Genomic DNA, 21,286 nt, shown 5'->3' with positions numbered 1-21,286 from the left:
CAAAGAAAAAGCCATATCTCAGACTGGCCAATATAAAGAAAAGATTAAGATAGGCAAAAGAACACAGACACTGGACAGAGGAACTCTGCCTAGAAGGCCAGCATCCCAGAGTCGCCTCTTCACTGTTGACATTGAGACTAGGGTTTTGCAGGTACTATTTAATGAAGCTGCCAGTTGAGGACTTGTGAGGTGTTTGTTTCTCAAACTAGACACTCTAATGTACTTGTCCTGTTGCTCAGTTGTGCACCGGGGCCTCCCACTCCTCTTTCTATTCTGGTTAGAGACAGTTTGCTCTGTTCTGTGAAGGGAGTAGCACATAGCATTGTACGAGATCTTCAGTTTCTTGGCAATTTCTCACATGGAATAGCCTTCTTTTCTCAGAACAAGAATAGATTGATGAGTTTCAGAAGAAAGTACTTTGTTTCTGGCCATTTTGAGCCTGTAATCTAACCCACAAATGCTGATGCGCCAGATACTCAACTAGTCTAAAGAAGGCCAATTTTATTGCATATTTAATCAGGACAACAGTTTTCAGCTGGGCTAACATAATTGCAAAAGTGTTTTCTAATGATAAATTAGCATTTTAAAATGATAAACTTGGATTAGCTAACACAACATGCCATTGGAACACAGGAGTGATGGTTGCTGATAATGGGCCTCTGTACACCTATGTAGGTATTCCATAATAAATCAGCCGATTCCAGCTACAATAGTAATTTACAACATTAACAATGTCTACACTTTCTGATCAATTTGATGTTATTTTAATGGACACATTTTTTTGCTTTTCTTTCAAAAACAAGGACATTTCTAAGTGACCCCAAGCTTTTGAACGCTAGTGCATATTAAACAAAAAAATATATTGACTCAAGACATAAAAATGTACTTATTTGTTACATTTGACTGTGTTAAAACTAGCAGTACTACTTATTTCTCTGAGAGTGAGGCGGATATATACAGTTGAAGTCGGAAGTTTACATACACTTAGGTTGGAGTCATGAAAACTAGTTTTTCAACCACTCTGCAAATTTCTTGTTAACAAACTATAGTTTTGGCAAGACGGTTAGGACATCTACTTTGTGCATGACACAAGTAATTTTTCCAACAATTGTTTAAAGACAGATTATTTCACTTATAATTCACTGTATCACAATTCCAGTGGGTCAGAAGTTTATATACACTAAGTTGACTGTGCCTTTAAACAGCTTGGAAAATTCCAGAAAATGATGTCATGGCTTCAGAAGCTTCTGATGGGCTAATTGACATCATTTGAGTCAATTGGAGGTGTACCTGTAGATGTATCTCAAGGCCTACCTTCAAACTCAGTGCCTCTTTGCTTGACATCATGGAGAAATCAAAATAAATCAGCAATTACCTCAGATTTTTTGTTGTTGTTGACCTCCACAAGTCTGGTTCATCCTTGGGAGCAATTTCCAAACACCTGAAGGTACCAAGTTCATCTGTACAAACAATAGTACGCAAGTATAAACACCATGGGACCACGCAGCCGTCATACCGCTCAGGAAGGAGACGCGTTCTGTCTCCTAGAGATGAACGTACTTTGGTGCGAAAAGTGCAAATCAATGCCAGAATAACAGCAAAGGACCTTGTGAAGATGCTGGAGGAAACAGGTACAAAATTATCTATTCCACAGTAAAACGAGTCCTATATCGACATAATCTGAAAGGCCGCTCAGCAAGGAAGAAGCCACTGCTCCAAAACCGCCATAAAAAAGACAGATTACGGTTTGCAACTGCATATGGGGACAAAGATCGTACTTTTTGGAGAAATGTCCTCTGGTCTGAAGAAACAAAAATAGAACTGTTTGGCCATAATGACCATCATTATGTTTGGAGGAAAAAGGGGGAGGCTTGCAAGCCGAAGACCACCATCCCAACCGTGAAGCACGGGGGTGGCAGCATCATGGTGTGGGGGTGCTTTGCTGCAGGAGGGACTGGTGCACTTCACAAAACAGATGGCATGATGAGGATGGAAATTATGTGGATATATTGAAGCAACATCTCAAGACATCAGTCAGGAAGTTAAAGCTTGGTCACAAATGGGTCTTCCAAATGGACAATGACCCCAAGCATACTTCCAAAGTTGTGGCAAAATGGCTTAAGGACAACAAAGTCAAGGTATTGGAGTGGCCATCACAAAGCCCTGACCTCAATCCCATAGAAAATGTGTGGGCAGAACTGAAAAAGTGTGTGGGAGCAAGGAGGCCTACATCCTGACTCAGTTATACCTGCTCTGTCAGGAGGAATGGGCCAAAATTCAACCAACTTGTTGTGGGAAGCTTGTGGAAGGCTACCCGAAACGTTTGACACAAATTAAACAATTTAAAGGCAATGCTACCAAATACTAATTTAGTGTATGTAAACTTCTGACCCGCTAGGAATGTGATGAAATAAATAAAAGCATAAATAAATCATTCTCTCTATTATTATTCTGACATTTCACATTCTTAAAATAAAGTGGTGATCCTAACTGACCTAAGACAGGGAATTTTTACTAGGATTAAATGTCAGGAATTGTTCAAAACTGAGTTTAAATGTATTTGGCTAAGGTGTATGTAAACTTCCGACTTAAACTGTAGCATTTTGCAAAAAAAGAATAATATTTGTCTCTATGAAATTAAACCATCAAGTGATAGATTTTAAACAAATACATGTCTGTCATTGAACAACCCCATGCCGTGACCAGATAGTGAAAAACACAAACTTTTTCATAATTTCTTTTAACAATAAAAGCAAATTTACCAACATTTCTGAAAATTGATATATAGCATTTTGGAAATAAAATATTCAAATATTATGTTGAAGATGACAGATTTGGGTAATTCCTCTGTTTGCACTGTAAAGCTTGTGTAAGCCTCGGTTGGTACATATAAAGAGGAATGGGCCAAAATTCACCCAACTTATTGTGGGAAGCTTGTGAAAGTCTACCCAAAACGATTGACCCAAGTTGTACTATTTAAAGGCAATGTTACCAAATACTAATTGAGTACATGTAAACTTCTGACCCACTGGAAATGAGATGAAAGAAATAAAATCTGAAATAAATCATTCTCTCTACTATTATTCTGACATTTTACATTCTTAAAATAAAGTGGTGATCCTAACTGACCTAAGACAGGGAATTGTTACTAGGATTAAATGTCAGGGATTAAATGTATTTGGCAAAAATGTACTCAAACTTCTGACTTCAACTGTATGTCTAATGCGAAGTCAGGGGTACACACAAATCTAAAAGTAAAAGAATGGAATTAAGAAATATATAAATATTAGGACAAGCAATGTCGGAGAGGCATTGACTAAAATACAGTAGAATATAATACAGTATACACATGAAATGAGTAAAGCAGTATGTAAACATTATTAAAGTGACTAGGGCAGCAGCCTCTAAGGTATCCTGCTAGTGATGGTTATTTAACAGTCTTATTGCTTGGGGGTAGAAGCAGTTTTTCAGTCTCTCGGTCCCAGCTTTGATGCACCTGTACTGACGTCGCCTTCTGGATGGTAGCCGGGTGAACAGGCAGTGGCTTGGTTGGTTGATGTCCTCAATTAACTTTTGGCCCTTCCTGTGACATCGGGTGCTGTAGGTGTCCTGGAGGGCAGGCAGTGTGCGTTCGGCAGACCGCATCACTCTCTGGAGAGCCCTGCGGTTGCGGGCGGTGCAGTTGCCGTACCAGGCGGTGATACAGTACGACGGGCTGCTCTCAATTGTGCATCTGTTAAAGTTTGTGAGGGTCTTAGGGGCCAAGCTGAATTTCTTCAGTCACCTGAGGTTAAAGAGGCGGTGTTGTGCCGTCTTCACCACAACTGTCTGTGTGGGTGGACCATTTCAGATTGTCAGTGATGTGTACGTCAAGGAACTTGAAGCTTTTCAGCTTCACTGCGGTCCCGTCGATGTGGATAGGGGCGTGCTCCCTCTGCTGTTTCCTGAAGTCCACGATCAGCTCCTTCGTTTTGTTGCCCTTAAGGGAGAGGTTATTTTCCTGGCACCACTCCGTCAGGGCCCTCACCTCCTCCCTGTAGGCTGTCTCGTCATTGTTGGTAATCAGGCCTTCTACTGTTGTGTTGTGATTAATGTTGTTGTATGTCCAGTCCAAAAACGACCTCCAGTCGTTTGGTGTCTTTAGATCAGGGCTTTTAGGGGGAAGGGACTAAGGGAATGATCTCAATGTTATTTGACAAGACCCTTCTGACGTGTTTACATGCATCATGTTTCATGTTATCACCCAACAATGACTGGGTGAGAACTGCATGGAATGGTTATCCTCTATGTCTATATGTAATATGTACTATATTTACATAAGTATTCAGAACCTTTGCTATGAGACTCGAAATTGAGCTCAGGTGCATCATGTTTCCATTGATCATCCTTGAGATGTTTCTACAACTTGATTGGAGTCCACCTGTGGCAAATTCAATTGATTTGACATGATTTGGAAAGGCACACACCTGTCTATACAAGGTCCCACAGTTGACAGTGCGTGTCAGAGCAAAAACCAAGCCATGAGGTCGAAGGAATTGTCCGTAGAGCTCCGAGACAAAATAGTGTTGAGGCACAGATGTGGGGAAGGGTACCAAAACATTCATGCAGCATTGAAGGTCCCCAAGAACACAGTGGCCTTCATCATTCTTAAATGGAAGAAGTTTGGAACCACCAAGACTCTTCCTCTTTGGCCGCCCGGCCAAACTGAGCAATCAGGGAAGAAGGCCCTTGGTCAGGGAGGTGACCAAGAACCTGATGGTCACTCTGACAGAGCTCCAGAGTTCCTCTGTGGAGATGGGAGAATCTTCCAGAGGACAACCATCTCTGCAGCACTACACCAATCAGGCCTTTATGGTAGAGTGGCCAGACGGAAGCCACTCCTCAGTAAAAGGCACATGACAGCAATTTGGAGTTTGCCAAAAGGCACCTAAAGGACTCTCAGACCATAATAAACTAAATTCGCTAGCCTGATGAAACCAAGATTGAACTCTGTCCTGAATGCCAAGCATCACGCCTGGAGGAAACCTGGCACCATCCCTACGGTGAAGCATGGTGGTGGCAGAATCATGCTGTGGGGATGTTTTTCAGCGGCAGGGACTGGGAGACTAGGCAGGATCGAGGGAAAGCTGAACGGAGCAAAGTACAGAGAGATTCTTAATGAAACCTGCTCCAGAGCACTCAGGACCTCAGACTGGGGAGAAGGTTCACCTTCCAACAGGACAACGACTCTAAGCATACAGCCCAACAACTCTAAGCATACAGCCCGACAATGCAGGAATGGCTTCGGGACAAGTCTCTGAATGTCCTTGAGTGGCCCAGCCTGGGCCCGGACTTGAACTTGGCTGTCATGCAGTCAATTAATTCTTGGTCTGTGAGCAAGGAGGGGTTAAAACGGCAACTGTAATTCTGTTTTGGTAAAGCAAGATTGAGGCACAAGATAATTGGACTGTGGTCACTTATTAAGATGCTATGTAATTTCGAATTGAGCACATTGGGTATCAATTTGGAATTTATTAGGAAGTAGTCGATTGTAGAATAATACTTGGGAACATGAGAGTAGAATGAGTAGTCTGTCTGTGGGATGTTGCAGTTACCAGATGTCCACTAGATTCCTGGATTTGATTAGATTATTTAGAACCTTTTGGTGGAGTACGTGTAGACAGTCTGTCAATATACAGATCAATGTAACAATTAAAATCGCCTCTGATTATTAGGTTAGTGGTACTAAGATCTGGGAGTAAATCAAAAACATTACGAAAGAAATGTGGGTCATCAATATTTGGGCCATAAACGTTCAATAGGGTGACAGGGAAATAGTTCATTTTCCCTGATACTATGATATACTTACCGTGTGGGTCTGTAGACAAGGACGAGAGTTGAAAAGGGATGTTTTTACAAAAGTGAATATCAACACCTCTAGCCTTGGAAGAGAAGGGTGATTGATAAACTTGAGAAATCCAGTTGGATCTCAGATGCCGCTGCACCGTGGCTTTTATGTGCGTTTCTTGCAGGAAAATGATGTCAGCACCAAGTGATTTCAATTGCTTAAATACCATACCCCTTTTGCACGTGTGCCCGAGACCGTGCACATTCCAGGATACTAATGACACCTTTAACATCTGACTGATTACCATGATAATTTCCTGGCATTTCCAAGAACATTTCAAATGAACATGTTCGAATTAAAATAAACAGATCACAGTAACAGACCCCAGAGAAACCCGCCCTCCCGAATGCTTCCCCAAATTAAGCACTGTTTTCCCCATCTCACGTAAATGAAGACCGCCGGTCATGATGGCTAGAACAGACCAATGCTACGCTAGCATGCCAACAACAGTTAGACTTTACTAACAGCCCTCTCCGCGGTTGTTGGAAAAAAAATTAATATGTTAGCGTTCATGAATAAACATAAAATCCACTGTTTGCTCAGTCAATATCCCAGAATTTTGTGGCGAGGGATTTCAGTCTTTCAGGCGGTTTGCTGTAGTTTTGATTTGTAGCTTGCAGCCTCTTTGGGCTTGGTGAAGACTCTTGGCATGCCTTTGTGATGAACATTTAGCTTTGCTGGAAAACGCAAGCTCTATTTCACCTCCGCCTCTCTCATGGTCTGCATCACATCTCGGAATGCGCGCTGTTGCTCCATCACCTCCATGGTGTAGTCTGAGAAGATGAGAACCTTTTGGCCTTTGTATTCCATAGCTCGCTGTCATCCAAGTCATAGAATGAGTTCCTTTTCCTGAAAGTGATGTACCCTTGCGATTATGATGCGTGGCTTGGCACCTGGTGAGGGCTTCGTCTGTAGAGAGTGGTATGCACAGTCAATGATGAGGGGCTTTGGGAAGTTGTTGTCGCCCAGCAGCTTGGAAATGAGCTTAGACACAAACTCTGTGGGTTTCCCTTGCTCTTCGTCCGCCAAAATCCCCACGAGTTTGATGTTCAACCTGCGACTCCTGCCCTCTAAATTGAGAACCTTTGCTCGTTCTTCACTCAGGTGTTTTCCAGGCCTCCGATCCGGGTGTCATGATCAGACAGGGCCTCATCGGCTGTGTCCATGCAGCCCTTCAGTTCAGCCTGTGCTGTCTTGAGACTCAAACATTGTTTCGAGCCTGTTCAACGATCGTTGATAGTTTATTACAGACTCTTTCATTTGTTGACACATGGCCGTGGCAGAATCTTGTTGCTGGGTAGCTGTAGAGTTGTAGTCATCAGTACTCAAAATGGTGCTAGCTGCTGCTTGTTGGGCCTGGGTCTTTGTAAACTTTGCATTAGATGTTCTGTTGGTTTCCGTCGTCATATTTCACTTTTTCACTATTAGTTAGTGCCTGTGTTATATACTAAACAACGTGTATATATTTTTGGCGGCAAACTTGGAAATGAAAATGTAAAAATGTAAGATTTCCAAATTCTTGGAGATGAGATCTGAAAATTCTACTCCATACTCATGTGCACCAGCGCCCTCAGTGAGAAGGAGTTTGAGAGCTGTTACCTCTACTACCTGGACCGCCACTGGCTACAACACCCACACAGTAAGAGATATTCACTTTCACCACTGGCACTGTTTGTGATGGTTTAGATTATGACATGTTAAACTGATTGAGAGATTTCTCTCTCCATCAGGTCAGACAGAGGAAGGGAAGAAAGATGAGGATGATCTTCCTCAGCAACAGAAACCCTTCTGTACTGGAGAGACTGTGTGCCTTCCTGTAACATCACACATGGACACACAGCCTCCCACTCACACACACACCCATAATCATGAACAATCAATACACACACTGATACAGACATCCACTAACTGACAAACACAGACACAACCTCACACACAGCTGTAACGTTATAATCCATGTATATGTGTGTATCCCTCCATTTATTTGCATGATACAATATTTCTGAGGTCTCATGTATCATTTTATGTGAGCCAAAAAAGCTACAATCTCCACGATGAAAAGTTAGTAGTGATGTTTATTGTCTACAGAAAATATTGAGAATCAGCACAGTCACAATGCACAGAATTATAACACAAACCACTACTTTAAAAGTCAATATATTCTTTATTTGACCAAATCAAAGGGTTACAATTCTCAATTTAGAGGGCAGGAGTTGTAGGCTGAACATCAAACTCGTGGGGATTTTGGAGGAGGTCCTGCCATCCAGGACCTCTATATCAGGCGGTGTCAGAGGAAGGCCCTAATAATTGTCAAAGACTCCAGCAACCCTAGTCATAGACTGTTCTCTCTGGTACCGCAGGGCAAGTCTAGGTCCAAGAGGCTTCTAAACAGCTTCTACCTCCAAGCCATAAGACTCCTGAACACCTAATCAAATCAGACTATTTGCATTGCTCCCCACCTTTTACACCGCTGCTACTCTGTTGTTATCATCTATGCATAGTCACTTTAATAACTCTACCTACATGTACATATTACCTCAACTAACCGGTGCCCCCGCACATTGACTCTGTACCGGCACCCCCCTGTATATAGTCTTGCTATTGGTATTTTTCTGCTGCTCTTTAATTACTTGTTACTTTTATTTCTTATTCTTATCCGTATTTTTTTAAACTGCATTGTTTAAAACTAACTACACCTGTTGTTTTCGGCGCATGTGACTAATAACATTTGATTTTGATTTGAAAAAGCCTCTAGGCTTTTGAATAGACATTTTAGTGGTATAGACAGGTATGATAAAGTGAAGATGTTACTCTGCCTCATTACTAGTGTCTTCATGAGAGCACCAGACCACATTTCTGGGACTGTAGAGCATCAGGGCAGCTTCGTCAGTGAGGGTGTGGTGACCTCTTTGTGCATTGTTGGGCCGGTCGGTGTTACAGTAGACAGGTATGAGGATGCAATGATGTTATGATGTCCAGATCACCACTCGTTCTCTGTAGAGCTCCAGGGTACCTTCGTCAGTGAGGGTGAGGTGACCTCTTTCTGTATTGTTATGACGGCCGGTGTTACTTGCCCAAATGGGATGGTCCTGTGTGGTGTAGATGACCAGGTTGCCATCCTGTTGGAGGATGAGCCTCTGAGCATCTTTGTTCTCAGTGTTTGATGCCCAGACAACCCGACCCCAACCGTAGAGCACAAAGTTGCCATCGGTCTGCAAAGAGAAAATTAATTAGCATATAAACATGTTAGACAAAGATGACCTCTGTTCAGGATGCCTCTGTCCTGTACTTGTCACGCCCTGGCCTTAGTTATCTTTGTTTTCTTTATTATTTTAGTTAGGTCAGGGTGTGTCATGGGGGATGTATGTGTTTTGTATTGTCTAGGGGTTTTGTATGTTTATGGGGCAGTGTCTAGTCTAGGTGTATGTATGTCTATGGTTGCCTAGATTGGTTCTCAATTAGAGACAGCTGTCTATCGTTGTCTCTGATTGGGAACCATATTTAGGCAGCCATATTCATTAGGTAGTTCGTGGGTGATTGTCTATGTCTATGTTGCATGTATGCACATTGTTTATATAGCTTCACGTTCGTCGGTTTGTTGTTTTGTTTAGTTTGTAAAGTGTTCTTCGTCTTCGTTAATTAAATATGTATTCATTTCACGCTGCGCCTTGGTCCTCCTCTCTTCCACCATACGACGATCGTGACAGTACTGCTGTGCATTCCTTTCATCCACTTTTAAATGATTACTTATAAAATAAATAATTAAGTTATAGGGTGAAAAATATTTCCCAATTTATTTTTCAATATTCGCAGCAAGTGTTCGTCAGCTAAATCAAAATATTAGGGGTGTGCATTTATTCCATTCAAAACGATTCGATACGTATCTAGATACTTGGTCTGCGATATGATACAGGAATGATACGTTTTCATTTGAAACAATTCAGTGCGATTCGGTTTGATTAGAGAATTAATCAATGCGATGTGGTTTGATGCGATGTAAATCGATGCACTAAGCTTGGTTTCATTTTCCATTCTAAATTAAAATCTGCAGTTTGTAACATATCAGTCGAATTGTATAATGGACATCCACAAATGGATACACACTTTAGGAAACGTAACATATCAGTGGCGACCCGTCATTGAAGGCAGGTGGGGCAGAGCCTGTTTTGCATGTTATTTTGGCATTAATACGTGTCACATATCAGTTTGCAAACAATGTAAAAAAAATAAAAAATAAATCTGCATAAGAACATGGTCTCTTTTTTGCTTTCTTGAGTAAGGCAGCTCCAAAATGCAGGTGTTTCAGCATAGCTCAGTGCTTTCTGTGGTGTTGTGTAAAAAATACAGAGCTTAGGGGTTGGTAATGTTCTCTAGTTGTGCCGTGATTGGCTCAGTGTTCTGTCACTCATGGGGACACCACATCACCGCAAAATATACAGGGAAACCTCAAATTCAAGTCCCATGGGTGCTGCCATAGAGTTACATTAGAAGTGCCCATCCAAGAAGGCTCAAGGTCATTGGCCACAGATAAATTATGTTAAATCACGTGAAATCTACCGTAGATTTGATTGGACTGATCATGTCAACATCATACTTTCAAAATTTTACCTAGCAAGCTAGACAAGCAGTCATCATCATGAATCACGGTGACAGTCTGCTGGCAAATCCTTTTCAATCATATTCATATTGTCATATAAAGAGAAATTATAGATAAAATGTATTGCTGCTCATCGGCCATTGGACATAAACATTACACAACAAGTTGGAAATTGCAAATTCAACAATGAGTGGTTTGGAAGGAATCAGTGGCTAACTGCAAGCGTTGCAAAGCAATCACTAGCCTGCTATTCAGTGGAGGTGGTGTGTAGTCCAAGTCTGGGTTTAAGGGTCCCGATTCCAAACTTAAAAGGATAAACATTCAACACCATGGGCCAGAAAAGTTTGAATACATTGGCCATGCTGTCAATCCAGCATGCCTTCTGCCGCGTTCAAAACAACTGGAAACTTGGAACTTGAAAATCTCAGACTTTAATGAGTTCAAGACAACTGGGAACTCTGAAAAAAACAAGCTCCGACTGGGAAAATCCATTTTTGAACGGTCATTCAACTCGGAATTTAAAGTTGTGAACTCGGGCCTCTTTCTAGAGCTCCGACCTGAAGATCACTGACGTCATGATTCAACCTTGTTTTTTTCCGAGTTCCCAATTGTCTTCAAAGCACCATAAATCCAGAAAATGACAAAGTTTTATGAAGAATTTGCCCACAAGGCCCGGCGCGCCACCTTCCTGTTCAAGTGAGCACGGCACAACAAGGGGAGTCCAAAAAAGTATTGTTTGCTGCTCATAAATTATGTAATATGACAGGGAGATATGTATACTGTAGCTAAGAAAGTACTACTTGGTGTATTTTGTGTAGTAAGCTGTTAGTAGCTCATGTGCCTCACCCTAATAATTTGGTCCCTTCCCCCCCACTGTTCTGACTTGGTGGTGCACATGTAGCCTATAGCCTGTTTTAGAGTAATGTAATCATTGAATATTGTAAGAGCTTTCATTGTCTGCTTATATGCCCCCTTTATCCTATGGTACTGACTTGGTGTACAGGGATAATACTATAAGAACGGCCCATGTTCTGAATTCTGTCGCTGTACATTTCAAAAGTGCTGAACAAATAGCTATATTGACTGCGTCCGTTCTAGATCGCTCAATAATGTCGTAATCGAAATTACAGATTGCCTCTTATCTGCTCGTTGTCCCCTTATGCCATAGTTTGTACATCTCAATTATCAGTAGAAACCACATTTGTTTAAGCAAGTCAGCTATATCAGCTGTTTTTTTAAAGAGCAGTAAATGAGGATGAATTAACAGTGTTGCTGCCAGACAAGGCTCCACTGATAGCCAGGTGTAGCAGTGGCAATGATTTACTCCATTGTGCTGAAAATAAATCTCTGCTGCTGGGACAGCTTTATGTAGGCCTTAACAGTTTGTGGGCACCGTTTGTCACCGTTATAGTGCAATTTGTGTATTGCTTAGTGTTATGTATTGGCTTTGCTGTCATGCATCTAAAACATTTTTTTTTGTTCACCCACCAAGATTTACATGCTAAAATCGCCACTGCATATCCATACTAAATGCAGTGTCTCGGATTTACTTACAGAATAATACGAAATGCTCGGAGACCACATTGAGTGGGGTGGTAGATGCCTAGTCTCCATTATTGCTCAGCTCAGGTGCCTATATAGACATACATCATTTACACGCACGCACACACACAGAACCCAAGCACTGCGTGTCCCTAGGCACTCTCATTTGTTGACTTGTGTAATCGAAAAAACCTTGGTTTCATGCATGTTAACATCAGAAGCCTCCTCCCTAAGTTTGTTTTACTTACTGCTTTAGCACACTCCGCCAACCCTGATGTCCTTGCCGTGTCTGAATCCTGGCTTAGGAAGGCCACCAAAAATTCTGAGATTTCCATACCCAAATACAACATTTTCCGTCAAGTTAGAACTGCCAAAGGGGGAGGAGTTGCAATCTACTGCAGAGATAGCTTGCAGAGTTCTGTCATACTATCCAGGTCTGTGCCCAAACAGTTCGAGCTTCTAATTTTTTAAATTAATCTCTCCAGAAATAAGTCTCTCACTGTTGCCGCCTGTTATAGACCCCCTTCAGCTCCCAGCTGTGCCCTGGACACCATATATGAATTGACTTTTCCTCATCTATCTTCAGAGTTCGTTCTGTTAGGTGACCTAAACTGGGATATGCTTAACACCCCGGCAGTCCTACAATCTAAGCTAGATGCCATCAATCTCACACAAATTATCAAGGAACCCACCAGGTACAACCCTAAATCCGTAAACATGGGCACCCTCATAGATATTATCCTGACCAACTTGCCCCCCAAATACACCTCTGCTGTTTTCAATCAGGATCTCAGCGATCACTGCCTCATTGCCTGCATCCGCTATGGGTCCGCGGTCAAACGATCACCCCTCATCACTGTCAAACGCTCCCTAAAACACTTCTGCGAGCAGGCCTTTCTAATCGACCTGGACCGGGAATCCTGGAAGGATATTGACCTCATCCCGTCAGTCGAGGATGCCTGGTCGTTCTTTAAAAGTAATTTCCTCACCATCTTAAATAAGCATGCCCCTTTCAAAAAATGTAGAACTAAGAACAGATGTAGCCTTTGGTTCACTACAGACCTGACTGCCCTTGACCAGCACAAAAACATCCTGTGGCGGACTGCAATAGCATCGAATAGTCCCCGCGATATGCAACTGTTCAGGGAAGTCAGGAACCAATACACGCAGTCAGTCAGGAAAGCAAAGGCTAGCTTTTCAAACAGAAATTTTCATCCTGTAGCTCTAACTCCAAAAACATTTGGGACACTGTAAAGTCCATGGAAAACAAGAGCACCTCCTCCCAGCTGCCCATTGCACTGAGGCTAGGTAACACGGTCACCACCGATAAATCCATGATAATCGAAAATGTCAATAAGCATTTCACTATGGCTGGCCATGCTTTCCTCCTGGCTACCCCAACCCTGGCCAACAGCTCCGCACCCCCCGCAGCTACTTGTCCGAGCCTTCCCAGCTTCTCCTTCACCCAAATCCAGATAGCAGATGTTCTGAAAGAGCTGCTAAACCTGGACCCTTACAAATCAGCTGGGCTAGACAATCTGGACCCTGTATTTCTAAAATTATCCGCCGCCATTGTTGCAACCCCTATTACCAGTCTGTTATACCTCTCTTTCGTATCGTCCGAGATCCCTAAAGATTGGGATGCTGGCGCAGGCATCCCCCTCTTCAAAGGGGGTGACACTCTAGACCCAAACTGTTACAGACCTATATCCATCCTGCCCTGCCTTTCTAAAGTCTTCGAAAGCCAAGTTAATAAACAGATCACTGACCATTTCGAATCCCACCGTACCTTCTCTGAGGTGCAATCCGGTTTCAGAGCTGGTCATGGGTGCACCTCAGCCCCGCTCAAGGTCCTAAACGATATCATAATCGATGAAAGACAGCACTGTGCAGCCGTCTTCATTGACCTGGCCAAGGCTTTCGACTCTGTCAATCACCGTATTCTTATCGGCAGACTCAATAGCCTTGGTTTCTCAAATGACTGCCTCGCCTGATTCACCAACTACTTCGCAGACAGAGTTCAGTGTGTCAAATCGGAGGGCCTGTTGTCCGGACCTCTGGCAGTCTCTATGGGGGTACCACAAGGTTCAATTCTCGGGCCGACTCTTTTCTCTGTATATATCAACGATGTCGCTCTTGCTGCAGGTGATTCCCTGATCCACCTCTACGCAGACGACACCATTCTGTATACTTCTGGCCCTTCTTTGGACACTGTGTTAACTAACCTCCAAACGAGCTTCAATGACATACAACACTCCTTCCGTGGCCTCCAACTGCTCTTAAACGCTAGTAAAACCAAATGCATGCTTTTCAACCGTTCGCTGCCCGTACCTGCCCGCCAGTCCAGCATCACTACTCTGGATGGTTCTGACCTAGAATATGTGGACAATTACAAATACCTAAGTGTCTGGCTAGATTATAAACTCTCCTTCCAGATTTATATCAAACATCTCCAATACAACATAATATTTAGAATCGGCATGCTATTTCGCATCAAAGCCTGCTTCACTCACGCCGCCAAACTTACCCTAGTAAAACTGACTATCCTACTGATCCTCGACTTCGGCGATGTCATCTACAAAATAGCTTCCAATACTCTACTCAGCAAACTGGATGCAGTCTATCACAGTGCCATCCGTTTTGTTACCAAAGCCCCTTATACCACCCACCACTGCGACCTGTATGCTCTAGTCGGCTGGCCCTCGCTACATATTCGTCGCCAGACCCACTGGCTCCAGGTCATCTATAAGTCTATGCTAGGTAAAGCTCCACCTTATCTCAGCTCAATGGTCACGATAACAACACCCACCCGTAGCACGCGCTCCAGTAGGTATATCTCACTGGTCATCCCCAAAGCCAACACCCCTATTTGGCCGCCTTTCCTTCCAGTTCTCTGCTGCCAGTGACTGGAACGAATTGCAAAAATCGCTGAAGCTGGAGAATTTTATTTCCCTCACTAATTTTAAACATCAGCTATCTGAGCAGCTAACCGATCACTGCAGCTGTACATGGTCCATCTGTAAATAGCCCACCCAATCTACCTACCTCATCCCCATATTGTTTTTATTTACTTTTCTGCTCTTTTGCACACCAGTATTTCTACTTGCACATCATCATCTGCTTATCTATCACTCCAGTGTTAATCTACTAAATTGTAATTACTTCACTACTATGGCCTATTTTTTTGCCTTGCCTCCTTATGCCATTTGCACACAATGTATATAGACTTTTTTTCTATTGTGTTATTGACTGTATGCTTGTTTATTCCATGTGTAACTCTGTGTTGTTGTTTGTGTTGCACTGCTTTGCTTTATCTTGGCCAGGTCGCAGTTGTAAATGAGAACTTGTTCTCAACTAGCTTACCTGGTTAAATAAAGGTGAAATAAAAATAAATAAATAAAAAATCTAGCTCATGATCTCAATCAGCAGCAGATATTCATTTAGAATGGGAAGTTAATGTGTTTATGCAACAAATGTTAGTGCATCGAATCATATCGCATCGAACTGAATCTCATCAATTCGTTCTCTAATCAATCCGTATCGTTTCAAACTAAAACAGAATTTATGTGTCATATCGGAGCCCATGTATCTAGATAGGCCTACGTAATGAAATCGTCTTAAACGGGAAAGATGCACATCCCTAATATACACTGATTGTTTAAAGAAAAACTACCAAAACTATTTCTGATCGTGAACCTGGACAATAAAAATAAAATATATTGTAAGTCCATTCAGCAGGTAATTCTATGAGAAAGCTGTCCATTCCTGGTGGTTTTTCTCTACGCTAATGTTTTAAAAGCATCTAATATTTCTTTTTTGGTGGTCTTTGTTTTTAGTGATTTATTTTTCGTCTGCTGATAATTACTTCAGGGTTGTTGAGTCTAAGAAGGCTATAGGATTTGCCCAACTGTTTTAATTCTGATGTATAAGCTTTTAAAATTGTCATTAATTGCGTTGTTGTTTCTAATTAACAGTCATTTGCATCTTTATCTTTTACAATTATAACTGGTTTAGCGTTTATTCGTTTTGTGAGATATTTACCAGGCTTATTTGCCATTAAGCAGTATGCTTTATTTGAGTTGACTCTCTTCAAAAGTAAAAGATCGTTTTCCTGCTTAAATTCAGAAATGTTATTTTCTTCTTTACCTTGTAAAGATTTTTTATGGGCTATTTCTAAGATTGTGATTTATTTTTCTTTCATTTTAAAATCAGATGTAACTTTTTGCAGAGTTTGAGATTATCATTCCCCTAATGTTTTTTACATTTTATTTAACTAGGCAAGTCAGTTAAGAACACATTCTTATTTACAATGACAGCCTAGAAACAGTTGGTTAACTGCCTTGTTCAGGGGCAGAACGACAGATTTTTACCTTGACAGCTAGGGGATTCGATCTAGCAACCTTTCGGTTACTGGCCCAACGCTTTAACCACTGTGTAACGATCTTCGTTGGGAGAAAGAGAGGAGGACCAAAGCGCAGCGTGGTAAGTGTTCATGATGAATTTTAATAGAACAAAACTGAACACTGAAAATACAAAACAATAAAGAGAACGAACTAAACCGAAACAGTTCCGTGTGGAACACACAGACACGGAAGACAACCACCCACAAAACACAACAGAAAACAGGCTCCCTAAATATGGTTCCCAATCAGACACAATGACAAACACCTGCCTCTGATTGAGAACCATATCAGGCCAAACGAAAAACACAACATAGAAACACAAACATAGATAACCCACCCAACTCATGCCCTGACCATACTAAAACAAAGAAATAACAAAAGAACTAAGGTCAGAACGTGACACACTGGGCTACTTGCCGCGCCAATGTACACCTGAAAGGCATACCAAATTATATCAGCGGTTGGCTTTTCTAAGTCCTCTATGTCTACATTTGTAATGGTAAAGGTTTTAATTAGGTATTTAATACATTTCGGATCCAGAAGATGCCCGCTGATGATTCTCCAACTACTGTTTCTAAGTGTATTTTTCTGTTGGTGTAATTAATCAGAATGATCAATATCACGCCATCACAATTTGTTTTATCCAGTAAATTGTTGAATGCATTTTTGGAGAGAAAGAAATGTAGTCAATTCTTGAATAGCTTTTCTTACTTAGAGAAAAAACAGACGCCTCGAGATCTTCAGTTTTGAGATCTTTAGTTTCTTGGCAATTTCTCACGTGGAATAGCCTTCATTTCTCAGAACAATAATAGACTGACGAGTTTCAGAAGAAAGTTCTTTGTTTCTGGCCATTTTGAGCCTGTAATCGAACCCACAAATGCTGATGCTCCAGATACTCAACTAGTCTAAAGAAGGCCAGTTTTATTGCTTCTTGAATCAGAACAACAGTTTTCAGCTGTAATAGCATAATTGAAAAAGGGTTTTCTGATGATCAATTAGCCTTTTCAAATGATAAACCTGGATTAGCTAACACAACGTGCCATTGGAACACAGGAGTGATGGTTGCTGATAATGGGCCTTTGTACGCCTACGTAGATATTCCATGAAAAAATCTGTTGTTTCCAGCTACAATAGTCATTTACAACATTAACAATGTCTACACTGTATTTCTGATCAATTTGATGTTATTTTAATGGACAAGAAATGTGCTTATCTTTCAAAAACAATGACATTTCTAAGTGACCCCAAACTTTTGAACGGTAGTGTGTGTATGTGTATATATATAGTAGAGAATAAAGATCATGCTTCGAGATGAAGGTTCAGCTGAGGAGAGCTGAAGGCACCAGAGTTATAGCCTCTCACTTTGCCGGAAATTCACACACACGGTCTAATTTTAATTTAGTTTTGTCAATGTTAGACTGTTGTAATGTTTTTAACTTTGAATGGTTGTTCAATAAACTTTATTACTGTTAACTGTGTAATTGACTTTGTACAGTCTAATATGTCTGTTGTAGGCTATGCAATACAATAATGTCAAGTTTATTAGTGCTGTTTCATGGCGGTACAAAATGCATCCATCCACTGACAGTCAAAGTAATAAAAAAGAAGAAGAATCTGATCCTATGTAAAGCATTAAAGCATCCAGGCTGTATCTCAACTGGCCATGTTTGAGAGTACCAGAGGGCAGTGCACAAATGGCAAAAAAAGGTTGAATAAAAAAAATATATAAAAAATTACTTTAAAATTATTAACTTTTCAAACATTGGAAATCTGTAAGTCTCTTTCCAATAAACAACGTGGGACAGTGCAGGAACAGACCAATGACAGGTACCAATGGACAGACCAATGACAGGTACCAATGGACAGACCAATGACAGGTACCAATGGACAGACCAATGACAGGCACCAATGGACAGACCAATGACAGGTACCAATGGACAGACCAATGACAGGTACCAATGGACAGACCAATGACAGGTACCAATGGACAGACCAATGACAGGCACCAATGGACAGACCAATGACAGGTACCAATGGACAGACCAATGACAGGCACCAATGACAGGTACCAATGGACAGACCAATGACAGGTACCAATGGACAGACCAATGACAGGTACCAATGGACAGACCAATGACAGGCACCAATGGACAGACCAATGACAGGCACCAATGGACAGACCAATGACAGGTACCAATGGACAGACCAATGACAGGCACCAATGGACAGACCAATGACAGGTACCAATGGACAGACCAATGACAGGCACCAATGGACAGACCAATGACAGGCACCAATGGACAGACACCAATGGACAGACCAATGACAGGCACCAATGGACAGACCAATGACAGGCACCAATGGACAGACCAATGACAGACACCAATGGACAGACCAATGACAGGCACCAATGGGTATTTCCTAATATCGATGGTCTGATCAATGGCAGATACCGACAGGCGTTTCCTGATATCAAGGAACGCCCCGAATTGTGGTCTACAATTAGACCCTATTGCACAGAAGTGCAAGATCAAATGAGGATCATACCAACAGTGTCATTGCATTTTGGTACACCAGAAGTACATTAATTTACAATGGAATGCTGCCTTTGCCTTGCAGCATTGAGTTACAGAGGCAGTTGCAGTGCTTTATTTGTGGTGTATATGTGTATGCGTCAAACTGTATGCGAACACGGCTTGACGTTAATGGTACCAGAAGGTGTATGTTGAACTTTTGTTGCACACATCCAAATGATGCTGCTTATCATTTTGCGCAAAAAACTGTCGGTGTGATCAAGGCGTTTAAGAACAGGCCACCTACGTTGCGTTGGCAGCGCGCAAAGCTGGGCAGCGTGCAAAGCTGGGCACTTTGTGCAGTTTGAGTAGGTTACTGATATTCCCTGGGGTTTTTCAGCATGCAAATTGACTTGTAGGTCAATGACTGTCAACTAAGATACATGCTTAGTTCCACACTGAGGAGTGGACGCACCAGCTGTTGCATAAGATGAGGAGTTTTCGGAAGGTAGAAAGAAAGTAATATGAGCAGAAATTGTCCGTGAAGCAGCTATTCGTAAAGGTTTGAATCGATTTTCTGACCAATGCATTCTACATTTGGATCGGTTTTGGGTCCGCGGACCGCTGCAGTTATATCTTAATAAATATTGGGACCACTGCATAGGCCTATCGGTCACGTCTTGATCAGACCAACAGGAGTACAACTCTATCACACCTATAGCATTGTTGCGCAAATAGTACGCAGCGTCATCTGGATATGTGTGCTACAAAAGTTCAACATTCACCTTCTGCTACCATTAATATCAAGCGTCTACACATACAGTTTGATGCATACATGTGATAAATCCAACATATGCAACATAATTTCCAATGGAACGCTGCGTTTGCCTTGCAGCATTGCGTAGAGGCAGTTGCAGTGCATTCTGTGTGTTGCATATGTTGGATTTATCGAATTTATGCATCAAACGGTATGTGTAGACGGCTTGACGTTAATGGTAGCAGAAGGTGAATGTTGAACTTTTGTTGCACACATATCCATTAAACATTTTTGAAATATATAATTAAAGTTTGACTACAGAATTTATTACATAGCATTGATTTAATGATACTGTCGGTCTGATCACGGCGTGAATCGTTACATCCCTACAAAATATAATTTTCTAAGATAAAAAAAAGTTGCAGACCAGATATCTAATGTTAATATAATTGAAATGTAAGTGTTTCACTAACTATTGTACCTGAAAGATAGCTTAAAATTGTCCATTGATGGAGAGGAGGTAGTCCCCTTTCAGCAGAATCCTCTCGGTGCTCATGTAGTTCATACTCATGATTCTGAAAGAGAGGATTTATATTGTTTATTTGCTGCAGTTTATTATAGTGGCAAAGTCGGCCTCTATAGTAAACACCCACACAAACAGGAAGGAGCAAAACACATTTAGACAAAAAAGGAATTAAAAGAAAGAGAGAGAGAGAGAGAGAGAAAATGTGCTTAAACTAGCCTTTTTATAATGAGAATTGATCATTTCAGTTCTAAATGACAAATGTAAAAAACAACTAAATAATACACAAAAGTAATGGAAATGCATCTCATTAAGACCTAATTTAACTGTGGCCGTCCCCTGTACATAAATGAAAAAACACACATGTTAAAGTAAGAGTTACCTCAAGTTCTTTAAGGAACTTACAAGTATTTAGGAGCAGTAGATTGTAGAGGTGAATTGCAGGTTCAGTGGCAGGTTGCAGTTGTGCGGTGATGAAGCAGCTCTGGCCTTATATCCCTGCTCAGGTGAAGGGGGTGGAGTAATAAGGACGAGGAAATGGGTGGTGTCCACTGTACATTAAATTTGACCAAGTGCGACTGAAATGTACATGATAGTTACAATGACAGTGGTGGAAAAGTACCCAAATGTCATACTTGAGTAAAAGGAAAGATACCTTAATAAAAAATGGCTAAAGTAAAAGTCACCCAGTAAAATCCTATTTGAGTAAAAACAAATATATGTATATATATATATATATATATATATATATATATATATATTTGGTCTTAAATATACTTAAGTATCAAAAGTAAATGTAATTGCTCAAATATACTTAAGTATCAAAAGTAAAAGTTGAATAATTGAATAATTTCAAATTCCTTATATTAAGCAAACCAGACTGCACCATTTTCTAGTTTTTTTAAAATATTTACAGATAGCCAGGGGCACGCTCAAACACTAAGACAGAATTTACAAACAAAGCTAGGGTTTAGTGAGTCCGCTAGATCAGAGGCAGTAGAAATGACCAGGGATGATTGTTACGGAGTCTAGTTGATAGGTAATCGACTAGACGGACTATTCCC

The 21,286-nt window shown here is 41.3% G+C and overlaps 1 pseudogene; it reads right to left on the bottom strand.

Annotated features, from left to right (window-relative positions):
* Positions 1 to 7,944: 7,944 nt before the first annotated feature.
* On the bottom strand, positions 7,945 to 20,270 carry LOC129857150 (B-type lectin plumieribetin-like; annotated as a pseudogene).
* Between the last annotated feature and the right edge of the window lie 1,016 nt (positions 20,271 to 21,286).

This window comes from Salvelinus fontinalis, chromosome 6 (assembly GCF_029448725.1).
Source record: "Salvelinus fontinalis isolate EN_2023a chromosome 6, ASM2944872v1, whole genome shotgun sequence".
Taxonomy (NCBI): Eukaryota; Metazoa; Chordata; class Actinopteri; order Salmoniformes; family Salmonidae; genus Salvelinus; species Salvelinus fontinalis.
Note: the sequence above shows the minus strand (reverse complement) of the source record. Positions and strands in the feature narration are given on the sequence as shown.